The 13,696-nt window shown below is 26.0% G+C and overlaps 1 long non-coding RNA gene across 1 annotated transcript in view; it reads right to left on the reverse strand.

Annotated features, from left to right (window-relative positions):
- Positions 1-8,198: 8,198 nt before the first annotated feature.
- Positions 8,199-13,696, reverse strand: part of LOC122506964 — a 57,662-nt gene continuing 52,164 nt past the window's right edge. Inside the window, exon 3 of the long non-coding RNA XR_006302056.1 lies at positions 8,199-8,362. This is a non-coding gene — a long non-coding RNA (uncharacterized LOC122506964). The remainder of the gene's footprint in view (positions 8,363-13,696) is intronic.

Genomic DNA, 13,696 nt, shown 5'->3' on the forward strand with positions numbered 1-13,696 from the left:
GGTGGTGCTACTACTTAAAATTTGAAATCAAATTCTCTATTCTTCAGGATTAAGTAGGGCTCAGTCCCTACTAGAACTCAGGTTATTTTCAGATAATTAGAATTTTTATTTCTAGAAGAAATAAATTTTTATTTTCATTTTAAACAAATTTCAATTGTCTGATAGCATTCGGGTGGTGGTGCTACTACTTAAAAATTGAAATAAAATTCTCTATTCTTCAGGATTGCTTAGGGCTCAGTCCCTACTAGAACTCAGGTGATTTTGAGATGACTAGAATTTTTATTTTTAGAAGAAATAAATTTTTATTTTCATTTTAAACAAATTTCAATTGTCTGATAGCATTCGGGTGGTGGTGCTACTACTTAAAAATTGAAATCAAATTCTCTATTCTTCAGGATTAAGTAGGGCTCGGTCCCTACTAGAACTCAGGTGATTTTGAGATGACTAGAATTTTTATTTTTAGAAGAAATAAATTTTTATTTTCATTTTAAACAAATTTCAATTGTCTGATAGCATTCGGGTGGTGGTGCTACTACTTAAAATTAAAATAAAATTCTCTATTCTTCAGGATTGCTTAGGCTCAGTCCCTACTAGAACTCAGGTGATTTTGAGATGACTTAGAATTTTTATTTTTAGAAGAAATAAATTTTTATTTTCATTTTAAAACAAATTTCAATTGTCTGATAGCATTCGGGTGGTGGTGCTACTACTTAAAAATTGAAATAAAATTCTCTATTCTTCAGGATTGCTTAGGGCTCAGTCCCTACTAGAACTCAGGTGTATTTCTGAGATGATTAGAATTTTTATTTTTAGAAGAAATAAATTTTTATTTTCATTTTAAACAAATTTCAATTGTCTGATAGCATTCGGGTGGTGGTGCTACTACTTAAAAATTGAAATAAAATTCTCTATTCTTCAGGATTGCTTAGGGCTCAGTCCCTACTAGAACTCAGGTGATTTTGAGATGACTAGAATTTTATTTTTAGAAGAAATAAATTTTTATTACATTTTTAACAAATTTCAATTGTCTGATAGCATTCGGGTGGTGGTGCTACTACTTAAAAATTGAAATAAAATTCTCTATTCTTCAGGATTGCTTAGGGGCTCAGTCCCTACTAGAACTCAGGTGATTTTGAGGATGACTAGAATTTTTATTTTTAGAAGAAATAAATTTTTATTTTCATTTTAAACAAATTTCAATTGTCTGATAGCATTCGGGTGGTGGTGCTACTACTTAAAAATTGAAATAAAATTCTCTATTCTTCAGGATTGCTTAGGGCTCAGTCCCTACTAGAACTCAGGTGATTTTGAGATGATTAGAATTTTTATATTTAGAAGAAATAAATTTTTTATTTTCATTTTAAACAAATTTCAATTGTCTGATAGCATTCGGGTGGTGGTGCTACTACTTAAAAATTGAATAAAATTCTCTATTCTTCAGGATTGCTTAGGGCTCAGTCCCTACTAGAACTCAGGTGATTTTGAGATGACTAGAATTTTTATTTTTAGAAGAAATAAATTTTTTATTACATTTTTAACAAATTTCAATTGTCTGATAGCATTCGGGTGGTGGTGCTACTACTTAAAATTGAAATAAAATTCTCTATTCTTCAGGTTTGCGTAGGGCTCAGTCCCTACTAGAACTCAGGTGATTTTGAGATGATTAGAATTTTTATTTTTAGAAAAAATAAATTTTTATTTTCATTTTAAACAAATTTCAATTGTCTGATAGCACTCGGGTGGTGGTGCTACTACTTAAAAATTGAAATAAAATTCTCTATTCTTCAGGATTGCTTAGGGCTCAGTCCCTACTAGAACTCAGGTGATTTTGAGATGATTAGAATTTTTATATTTAGAAGAAATAAATTTTTATTTTCATTTTAAACAAATTTCAATTGTCTGATAGCATTCGGGTGGTGGTGCTACTACTTAAAAATTGAAATAAATTTCTCTATTCTTCAGGATTGCGTAGGGCTCAGTCCCTACTAGAACTCAGGTGATTTTGAGATGACTAGAATTTTTATTTTTAGAAGAAATAAATTTTTTATACATTTTTTAACAAATTTCAATTGTCTGATAGCATTCGGGTGGTGGTGCTACTACTTAAAAATTGAAATAAAATTCTCTATTCTTCAGAATTGAGTAGGGCTCGGTCCCTACTAGAACTCAGGTTATTTTCAGATAATTAGAATTTTTATTTCTAGAAGAAATAAATTTTTATTTTCATTTTAAACAAATTTCAATTGTCTGATAGCATTCGGGTGGTGGTGCTACTACTTAAAAATTGAAATAAAATTCTCTATTCTTTAGGATTGCGTAGGGCTCAGTCCCTACTAGAACTCAGGTGATTTTGAGATGACTAGAATTTTTATTTTTAGAAGAAATAAATTTTTATTTTCATTTTAAACAAATTTCAATTGTCTGATAGCATTCGGGTGGTGGTGCTACTACTTAAAAATTGAAATAAAATTCTCTATTCTTCAGGATTGCTTAGGGTTCAGTCCCTACTAGAGCTCAGGTGATTTTGAGATGATTAGAATTTTTATTTTTAGGAGAAATAAATTTTTTATACATTTTTTAACAAATTTCAATTGTCTGATAGCATTCGGGTGGTGGTGCTACTACTTAAAAATTGAAATAAAATTCTCTATTCTTCAGGATTGCTTAGGGCTCAGTCCCTACTAGAACTCAGGTGATTTTGAGATGACTAGAATTTTTATTTTTAGAAGAAATAAATTTTTATTTTCATTTTAAACAAATTTCAATTGTCTGATAGCATTCGGGTGGTGGTGCTACTACTTAAAAATTGAAATAAAATTCTTTATTCTTCAGGATTAAGTAGGGCTCGGTCCCTACTAGAACTCAGGTTATTTTCAGATAATTAGAATTTTTATTTCTAGAAGAAATAAATTTTTATTTTCATTTTAAACAAATTTCAATTGTCTGATAGCATTCGGGTGGTGGTGCTACTACTTAAAAATTGAAATAAAATTCTCTATTCTTTAGGATTGCGTAGGGCTCAGTCCCTACTAGAACTCAGGTGATTTTGAGATGACTAGAATTTTTATTTTTAGAAGAAATAAATTTTTATTTTCATTTTAAACAAATTTCAATTGTCTGATAGCATTCGGGTGGTGGTGCTACTACTTAAAAATTGAAATAAAATTCTCTATTCTTTAGGATTGCGTAGGGCTCAGTCCCTACTAGAACTCAGGTGATTTTGAGATGACTAGAATTTTTATTTTTAGAAGAAATAAATTTTTATTTTCATTTTAAACAAATTTCAATTGTCTGATAGCATTCGGGTGGTGGTGCTACTACTTAAAAATTAAAATAAAATTCATTATTCTACAGGATTGCTTAGAGCTCAGTCCCTACTAGAACTCAGGTGATTTTGAGATGACTAGAATTTTTATTTTTAGAAGAAATAAATTTTTATTTTCATTTTAAACAAATTTCAATTGTCTGATAGCATTCGGGTGGTGGTGCTACTACTTAAAATTTGAAATCAAATTCTCTATTCTTCAGGATTAAGTAGGGCTCAGTCCCTACTAGAACTCAGGTTATTTTCAGATAATTAGAATTTTTATTTCTAGAAGAAATAAATTTTTATTTTCATTTTAAACAAATTTCAATTGTCTGATAGCATTCGGGTGGTGGTGCTACTACTTAAAAATTGAAATAAAATTCTCTATTCTTCAGGATTGCTTAGGGCTCAGTCCCTACTAGAACTCAGGTGATTCTGAGATGACTAGAATTTTTATTTTTAGAAGAAATAAATTTTTATTTTCATTTTAAACAAATTTCAATTGTCTGATAGCATTCGGGTGGTGGTGCTACTACTTAAAAATTGAAATAAAATTCTCTATTCTTCAGGATTGCTTAGGGTTCAGTCCCTACTAGAGCTCAGGTGATTTTGAGATGATTAGAATTTTTATTTTTAGGAGAAATAAATTTTTTATACATTTTTTAACAAATTTCAATTGTCTGATAGCATTCGGGTGGTGGTGCTACTACTTAAAAATTGAAATAAAATTCTCTATTCTTCAGGATTGCTTAGGGCTCAGTCCCTACTAGAACTCAGGTGATTTTGAGATGACTAGAATTTTTATTTTTAGAAGAAATAAATTTTTATTTTCATTTTAAACAAATTTCAATTGTCTGATAGCACTCGGGTGGTGGTGCTACTACTTAAAAATTGAAATAAAATTCTCTATTCTTCAGGATTGCTTAGGGCTCAGTCCCTACTAGAACTCAGGTGATTTTGAGATGATTAGAATTTTTATATTTAGAAGAAATAAATTTTTATTTTCATTTTAAACAAATTTCAATTGTCTGATAGCATTCGGGTGGTGGTGCTACTACTTAAAAATTGAAATAAAATTCTCTATTCTTCAGGATTGCTTAGGGCTCAGTCCCTACTAGAACTCAGGTGATTTTGAGATGACTAGAATTTTTATTTTTAGAAGAAATAAATTTTTTATACATTTTTTAACAAATTTCAATTGTCTGATAGCATTCGGGTGGTGGTGCTACTACTTAAAAATTGAAATAAAATTCTCTATTCTTCAGGTTTGCGTAGGGCTCAGTCCCTACTAGAACTCAGGTGATTTTGAGATGATTAGAATTTTTATTTTTAGAAAAAATAAATTTTTATTTTCATTTTAAACAAATTTCAATTGTCTGATAGCACTCGGGTGGTGGTGCTACTACTTAAAAATTGAAATAAAATTCTCTATTCTTCAGGATTGCTTAGGGCTCAGTCCCTACTAGAACTCAGGTGATTTTGAGATGATTAGAATTTTTATATTTAGAAGAAATAAATTTTTATTTTCATTTTAAACAAATTTCAATTGTCTGATAGCATTCGGGTGGTGGTGCTACTACTTAAAAATTGAAATAAATTTCTCTATTCTTCAGGATTGCGTAGGGCTCAGTCCCTACTAGAACTCAGGTGATTTTGAGATGATTAGAATTTTTATTTTTAGAAGAAATAAATTTTTATTTTCATTTTAAACAAATTTCAATTGTCTGATAGCATTCGGGTGGTGGTGCTACTACTTAAAAATTGAAATAAAATTCTCTATTCTTCAGGATTGCTTAGGGCTCAGTCCCTACTAGAACTCAGGTGATTTTGAGATGACTAGAATTTTTATTTTTAGAAGAAATAAATTTTTATTTTCATTTTAAACAAATTTCAATTGTCTGATAGCATTCGGGTGGTGGTGCTTCTATTAAAAATTGAAATAAAATTCTCTATTCTTCAGAATTGCTTAGGGCTCAGTCCCTACTAGAACTCAGGTGATTTTGAGACGATTAGAATTTTTATTTTTTGAAGAAATAAATTTTTTATATATTTTTTAACAAATTTCAATTGTCTGATAGCATTCGGGTGGTGGTGCTATACTACTTAAAAATTGAAATAAAATTCTCTATTCTTCAGGATTGAGTATGACTCAGTCCCTGCTAGAACGTAGGTTATATTTACACTCTCAATTAGAATTAGTAGAAAGTTACTAATGAAATGACGAATAGTCGCCCACCAGATGATTTTATAATAATTTCACTAACAATTGCTGAAATTTTACTAATTGCTTAGTAGAATTCTACTAACAATTAGTAGAACTGTTTTATTAACAGTCGATAAAACAGTTTCAATAATTCATTTAGTAAAATAAGTAACGTTAAATTAGTGAAGTTCTACTAAACATTAGCAAAATTTTACTAAAAATTAGTAATATTCTACTTATTAAAAAGGAGGAAAAGTCGTTCACGAAAACTACTAAAAATTAGTAAAATTTTTCTATTTATTAGTCGAATTCTACTAATTGAGATTTAGAGAGTAAGAAATGTAATAAATATTTACCACAGTTGAAAATAGATGTCGCCTGATTGGAACCCTTCCAAAATTCCAAATTTATAGAGCACAACACACACACTAAATTTATTCAAATATTTTTAAACGCGCACTGATTCTACAACAATAATTAAATTATTTAAGTGTCGGGTTGCAACAATTTACTTGCGATGTTGTTATCTATCAATATTTTATAGAAAATATTTAAGAATATTTTAGAATCTCTAAAAATCGTTAGTCTTGAAACAATAAATAATGAAAAACAAATAAAATTATTTCAGAAGCATAACAAAATTTCAAAACAAAATTTTAATAGATATTATAACTTTTTATTACGATTATACTATTTTTAGTACTATGCTTTTTAACTACTACTCTGCAGAGTTTTAAAATTAGCCAATAGTTTTCAAATTAATTTTCCATACATTAGGATTTGAATGATTGATTTTGCGAATTGTAAATTTTTATATTTCAATTGAAAACAAAAGTGTTTTAATCTTTGAAGTAGTGAATTGTAAAAAAATAAGTAAACTTGATAAAAAATTTAGTATAGAATCAACTAGTCACTTGTAAATTGTAACATGTTCGCAACACTGATTAATTAGAAAGCACTTTAAATAATTACCAACTTTTCAAAAAATATACTAAACAAAATATAAATCAAGAAAGACGGTTTAAAAACGCGCACAGATTCTAAACTTTATCTAGGTTGGCCCTGAAAGTAAAAAAATCATAGTAAAATTAATAATAAATTAAGAAAAATTTTTTTTTATTTTACTCTAATATATAAGAAAGAAAAGTAGCTAAGGAGAAAAATGTTCGTGCGAAGAAATGTACCAACAATGTATGTAATATAAAAGAAGCAAATTATTTTAAAGTTATGTTTACCTTACTTTCACCTTTATTAAAAATTTCTTAATTCTGTAAACCTAAAATCAGTTTTTACTAATTATTTTAGACACAATAGTTTATATTAAGAGCTGATCCCCTTTCTGTACTTTTGATTTAAAAAACTACGAATATAATCTAAAATGTTTTGCTTCTTTCGTACCTTTCTTCGTAGCACGTCCCATATTTAATTTACATTCTTTTACAAATATAACAATCTCTTTATGCAATTAAAAAAAAAATTAACCTAAATACTAAAAATTCAATTAATGCTTACAATTTCAGTGGATTCCCTCCAGCAAAGACACGACGTATCCCAGTATAAGTGACAATAATCTTCGAGTCATTCGTCCCCAGAGATCCCTTCTATAATAATTAATCGAAATATAAGAATTTCGAAAACAACAATTTGTTGTAAGAAGACCGAGTTCTCATGACTCAAATTTCTTGTGGCTGGGATTTTGATTTTCGCGACGCGACGAAGTAGTAACCACCGATGGAGGGATCTGGAAATCAAATAATATGAAATTACAAGTTTTATACTTTTTTTTATTATTTTATGACGGAAATTAAATTAACAAACTATACTCACTTAATCCATGAAATGCCAACAACAGAATATCTGTCACTTCGAAATAACACTCCTGCTGATCATATAAATCCAATGGAATAGTAGCCAACCAAACGCAGTGAATGATCCAAATGAACACAAGATCCCCTATTAAACCTTCTCAGTTGCTTCTGGAAAAATTAAAAAGGAATAGATTTATTAATACAATATTAATATAATATATTATATTCATTATATATTAATATAATGAAATAATATACTTTAAATTTGAAATAAAATATTCTATCCTTCAGGGTCTTGTGAGGCTCAGTCCCTACTAAAAATCAGGTGATTTGACGATGACAGAAATATTAAAAATTAGAAGAAAAACATTGTTTTGACTTTTTAAATAAATTTTAATTGTCTGCTGAATGGCGGATAAAGTTAAAACTACTTGAAAGTTAAAATAAAATATTCTATCCTTTAGAATCCTGTAAGGCTCAGTCCTTAATTAAAATCAGATGATTTGCCAATGAAAGAAATATTAAAAATTAGAGAAAAAACATTTTTTTGTCTCTTTCAATAAATTTTGATTGTCTGCTTGATGGCGGATGGCGTATAAGGTAATAATAGTCGTGTTAAATAAAGTGATTAGAACATTAATTGAAAAAGAAAAAAAATGCTAAAAAGGTTATATCCATCACTAATTCACTATAATTGATGACTGCAAAAAGAATTGAAGAACATTGAATGAAATATAATCATCGTCAGTATTGGTTTAAACAAAACAATTTAATATCGTGGATGAAAAAATAAAAAATGAACCGGATTGAATATGATAATTTTTGAAAAATAGATAGTTTTAAAATGTAATAAAATGTTACTTAGCTTTTTAGTCGTCGGTAAAGTTGTATAATAAGCGTTCCTTGAATTCTTCATTCTGCTGTCTCGGCACTCTTGTCGATCATCAAACTAAAAGTCATCATCATTGTCATATTTCCAAATCTACCCCAAGTTTGCACCTGTTCTTCAAATTATCCTCAAGAACCAAGAAGCCAAAATAAATTCTGAAAAACAAACAAAAACAAAATAATTAAAACAAACGAAAAGTACGAATCATTAAAATAAACATTTTCCAACTGAAATTACTTTCCACAAACAATGAATAATTAGTTAAATAAGTTAAAAAATATATTATACATTTAAAAATATATTATATATTTAAAAATATATTATAAACAATTTCAAATATTTACCCTCAGCAAAAAATGCCATAATGAAAAAAAGATTCCATTAGATTTTTATTTCTAAATTCAATTTTAAAATAATAAATGTGAAACAACGTTATGGCGAGAGAAAGACATTTAAGTTTGATGAAAAAAGTTTTGAAATGAAAAATTGTAAAAATATTATAAAGTTCCCCCGAGCAGAAGAATAAGAGAATATGCAAACCGTTAAAGGTATAAACTTCATGAAAAAAAATTTTTATTATTTAATACTTGTTTTTCATAACTTCCTCTTTTTTTTTACTCCCCCTCCTACTCTCGAGGGAAGTTTTCTTTTTTCATCTGACCGTTGACAAGGTCCCTATAGTTCATTCGAGTCGTCACGGGAGAGATATAAGGATACGAGGGGAGTGTGTAGAGGAAAAAGGAAGGTGTTGCGAAACAGGCCCTCTCCTCAATCCTCATATAAGGCGCACGCAAGGAAAATAGTAATTTACTTTATGAATCCCTTTCCCCTAGATTCCCGCAGGATCATCGCTAATATATATAAAATATAATAGCGATGATATATATATATATATATATATATATATATATATATATAACTCGTATTATATATTGTGCCACGGACTAGTCGTATTCGACCTCGTAACGCCCAACGATTATACGACAATGACAAATGTCTTCAGCAGTGCAGCCAAGGCATGAGACAGGGGCATAAAGATATTGCACCGTGAGGTAGGACGAACTAATGTGACATAGATATAAGATGACTTATGAGGCAAAAGGAAAGTTTCAATTGCCCTGAAAAAATATTGAACTCACAGTGACACTCTTTTTGAAGTAATCATTTTTTTTTCTTTATATTGACCACATTTAATATGAAAATAAAAATTTTACTCTCCATTTATTAATTAAAAAATTTTTCTATGCAACCGCTTCCGTTTATAAAACTCTATTTATAAAACTTTTTATTTCCAACTAAACAATCGAAACATTTACACATTTTTCAAAAGTTAATATTGTTTAATATTCAATTATTGTCAAAAAATTTAATAAATTTTTTGGCAAAATTTCAAATTATTTTCAAAAATTTTCCTCAATTCAATGATTTTTAATATCTACTATTTTAATAAAATTTTTCCAAAGAATTCCATTATTTAAAAACATTTAATTATTTTCATAAATAATAAAAATATAACAGGTATTCAATTAGTTACAAAGAATATAATTATTTTCAAATTTGTTAGAAATTTCTTCGTAATAATTCCGCATTATTTTCATAAACTGTACAATTTTTTTTACAGAGATTCAATGATTTTCGTAAATAATAAAATTTTTTTAGGAATTTCAATTATTTTCATAAATAATAAAACTCATAGCAGAATTTCAATTATTTTTAATTTAATTTTAATCGAATTCCTCGAAAAAATGTAATTATTTTAAAAAATTTTATTAAAATTCGTAAAAATAATTTAATGATTTAAAAATTTATTGATAAAATTCTTTATAAGAATTCAATTTTGAGAAACATTCAATTATTCAATAAATTATTTATTTTTCTATTTAATTGATTGTAAAATAAAGAAATAAAGAAATATATAATTAAATTCTCGTAGAATTTTCTAATAAATATTGATTAAAAAATGCATTTCAGTTAAAATTTTAGATAATAATTGAACATTACAAGCATTACAGCGTAAATTTTTAGAAATAAATTAATTTTGAAAAGATTTAAAATTAAAATCTTTGAAAATATAAATTTTTCATACTTTTAACTAACAATTCTACAGAATTAATTTTTTTCAATAAGTTTAACTGAATTTAAAAAAAAAATTATTTCATGCTTCTATTTTCTAATAAATAATTAATTGAAGAATTTTCGAATAAACGACATTTTTTTATCCTTTTAAAGTAATTTTTCTCTGGCATTATTTAGGATCTAAATTTAATCTCTATTATTAAAATTTTGAAAACATTATTTTTGACCATTTTAAAAATTATATTTTTGCAAAAAAATTAAAATTTTTAAAATTGATAAAATTCGTTATAAGAATACCATTTTTTTCATAAATTATAAAATTTTTCTGAGGATTTCAATTATTTATAATACCTACAAATTAAAGAAAATACCTAGAAAAATGGAATTATTTTATTAAATTTTTCGCAAGAATTTAATTACATTTCACGAATTAAATGAAATTCTTTGCTGAAATTTCAAATATTTCCAAAATCTAGTATTTTAATAAAAGTTCTTAAAAGAATTCAATTATTTAAAAAAAAAGGTAATAAAATTCGTTGCAGGAATTCAATTATTTTCAAAAATAATAAAATTTTTTACATTATTTCAATTATTTTAAAAAAAATTTGAAAAAATTCATTGCAAGAATTCAACTAATTTCAAAAATTAATAAAATTCTTCACAGGATTTCAATTATTTTTAAGACAATTTTAAGTAAATTCTTCGAAAAATGGCATTATTTTAAAAAAATTTATTAAAATACGAAGACATTTATAAAAAATTTGTAAATAGTTGAATTTCTGTGAAATTTTTATTATTTATAAAAATAATTTATTGTTTGCTTAGAATTTTATCAACCTTTCTTTTAAATAATTGAATTCTTTTGAAAAATTTTGTTAAAACAGTAAATATTGAAAATCATTGAACTGAGGAAAATTTTTTGAAAATAATTGAAATTTTGCAAAAAATTTTATTAAAATTTTTGAAAATAATTCAAATTTAGAGAAGAATTTTATTATTTTTAAAGATAATTGAATTTTGACGAGAATTTTTTTTCATTTTTGAACATAATTGAATTTCTGCGAAGAATTTTATTACTTTTGAAAATAATTGAATTTCTGCAATAATTTGTAACTTCTCCAAAATTCAATTTTTTTTTTAGTACTTTAATAAAAATCCCTGATTTTCCCCTGATTTCGCTGACCAATTTTACTTTCCCTGTTTTTTCCCTGAATTCCCTGATTTCCCTGACCTGTGGCAACACTGTTCAAGATACAAATTTTTTCTGAATCGGAAGTAAATTCCAAAAAGGTTCCATGGAATCTCCACGGAATTTTTCGACGTGGGATTCATATCTGAATAATAAATATTCATTTTCAAAAACAGAAAATATTCCCTGCTGAATAAAATAAACCATGAAGAATATACTTCAAGTGTGCATATATAAAAGAAATAAAAAAAAACTGAAAACGAGAGGAAAGAAAAATTAAATCAAGAATCAAAGACATTTTTCCTTTCCAAAACTAATAAAATCTTATTAATGCTCCCGATTCTTGTTGATAATTAATAGCGGTACTGCTTCTGAAGTGGATCTCAGGAAAATTATTTCCTTCATTCGAGCGCAAATTATCAATCGTTTAATTTTAATCTTGATTAAATTTCTACTTTTCAATTTTATCGTGAAATAACGTATAATATGAATTTTATTTATATATATATATATACAATACATATAAAAGTGTGAGAGTGTACTTGGAAGACTTGAGCTGACCTGCACAGGTCACTACGCTTCTCTAATTGGATTACTTAGCAATTCAAAGTTCTCAAGAAAATATAATAGGCAAGCGGTTTTGTTGGACGAGTCAAGCCATGAACGTTAGACGATTGTCAATACCAAGTTTCGAGGACTCGAATGTTTTTTGCAATTCTCCATTATTCAAAAGTCCTTGATATATAAATCAACGAAATATAGAAAGAGGAATAAATTTTTTTTTTTTGCAAATTTCTGCATACCGAGAAATTTGTAAAAAAATATTTCTCGAAACATATTTGAATATATTTATTTCGAATAGCAGAATTATATATTTTGCATTTATTATACAAGAAAAAAAGAACTTTCACAATTTTCAACGTAAAACTTCCACTGAGAGAAACTTCTGTCTATTTTTGGCAATTTTTACTATTTTTGGAGTAAAAGTTCCTATGATCAAAGTACATTTTTGTAAAAATTTGTAAAAGTTACTATAGTCTCTAAATCAGCGAAATTTCACTGAATCAAATTTAGAGAGTATACATTATTATTAAATTAAATTAAAAATTAATTTCTTATAGACATTGGATAGTTAATATTAAAAAAATAATATTAATTTTATTAACCACAGTTGAAATTAAGGGAAAAAAATATTTAAAACTTAAAAAACTGGAACTTAATGCATTGCAATATTTAATTTCCTACAATATACCGATGGCTAATTAGGAAAATTTTAACAGTTTTAATCATTGTATAGAAAAAACTTATTTAATCCGACAATTTACAATCTAGAAATCCGATAGAATTAATTCAATTACCTGCAATTGAGAATTATAGTAACGAACTCTTCTAAATTATTCAAATTTAATTTTTCATTTATTCTCCTTATTCATGTGCGCTGAATAAATTGAAATATTATTATAATTATATTAAGAAATGTAGGATAATTATTTTTAAAAAACCATTCTTATTTCAATTGCAAAAAATAGGTACAATACAAAAAAATGTAGTATTCTATATTTTTTAACAGATGGAGACTTCTATTTTTAATTATTATTTTTAATTTTCTAGTTTTGAAATAGAAAGAATTCTCAGAAAAATATTTGTTTAAATCAACAAAATAAATGCATTACATTCCATTTTTAAATGTTTTCAATTTTAAAATTAATCTACTGCAAATCAATGAATTCTTGCAAAGTATTTATCAAAAAATTTGAAAATAATTGAATTCATTTCAATAATTTTATCAAGAAATTTTTTAATAATTAAATTCTTTCGAGAAAATGTAATTAAAATTGTATTGAAAATAATTTTATTCTTGGCAAAACTTTTATTTATAATTCTTTAAAATAATAATTAAATTCTTTCGAGAAAATGTAATTAAAATTGTATTGAAAATAATTTTATTCTTGGCAAGATTTAAATTTAAAATTCTTTAAAATAATAATTAAATTCTTCGAGAAAATGTAATTAAAATTGTTTTGAAAATAATTTAATTCTTGGCAAGATTTTTATTTAAAATTCTTTAAAATAATAATTTTTACTGAAAATTTTGAAAGTGATTGAATTTTATAAAAATTTTCTTTTAAGTTTTTAAAATAATCGTGTTTATTATTTATTTTCCTATTAAATTATATTAAAATTATTCATAGAAACTTAAATTCTTTTAAACAATTTTATTAGA

Source organism: Leptopilina heterotoma, unplaced genomic scaffold (assembly GCF_015476425.1).
Source record: "Leptopilina heterotoma isolate Lh14 unplaced genomic scaffold, ASM1547642v1 Lhet_44, whole genome shotgun sequence".
Taxonomy (NCBI): Eukaryota; Metazoa; Arthropoda; class Insecta; order Hymenoptera; family Figitidae; genus Leptopilina; species Leptopilina heterotoma.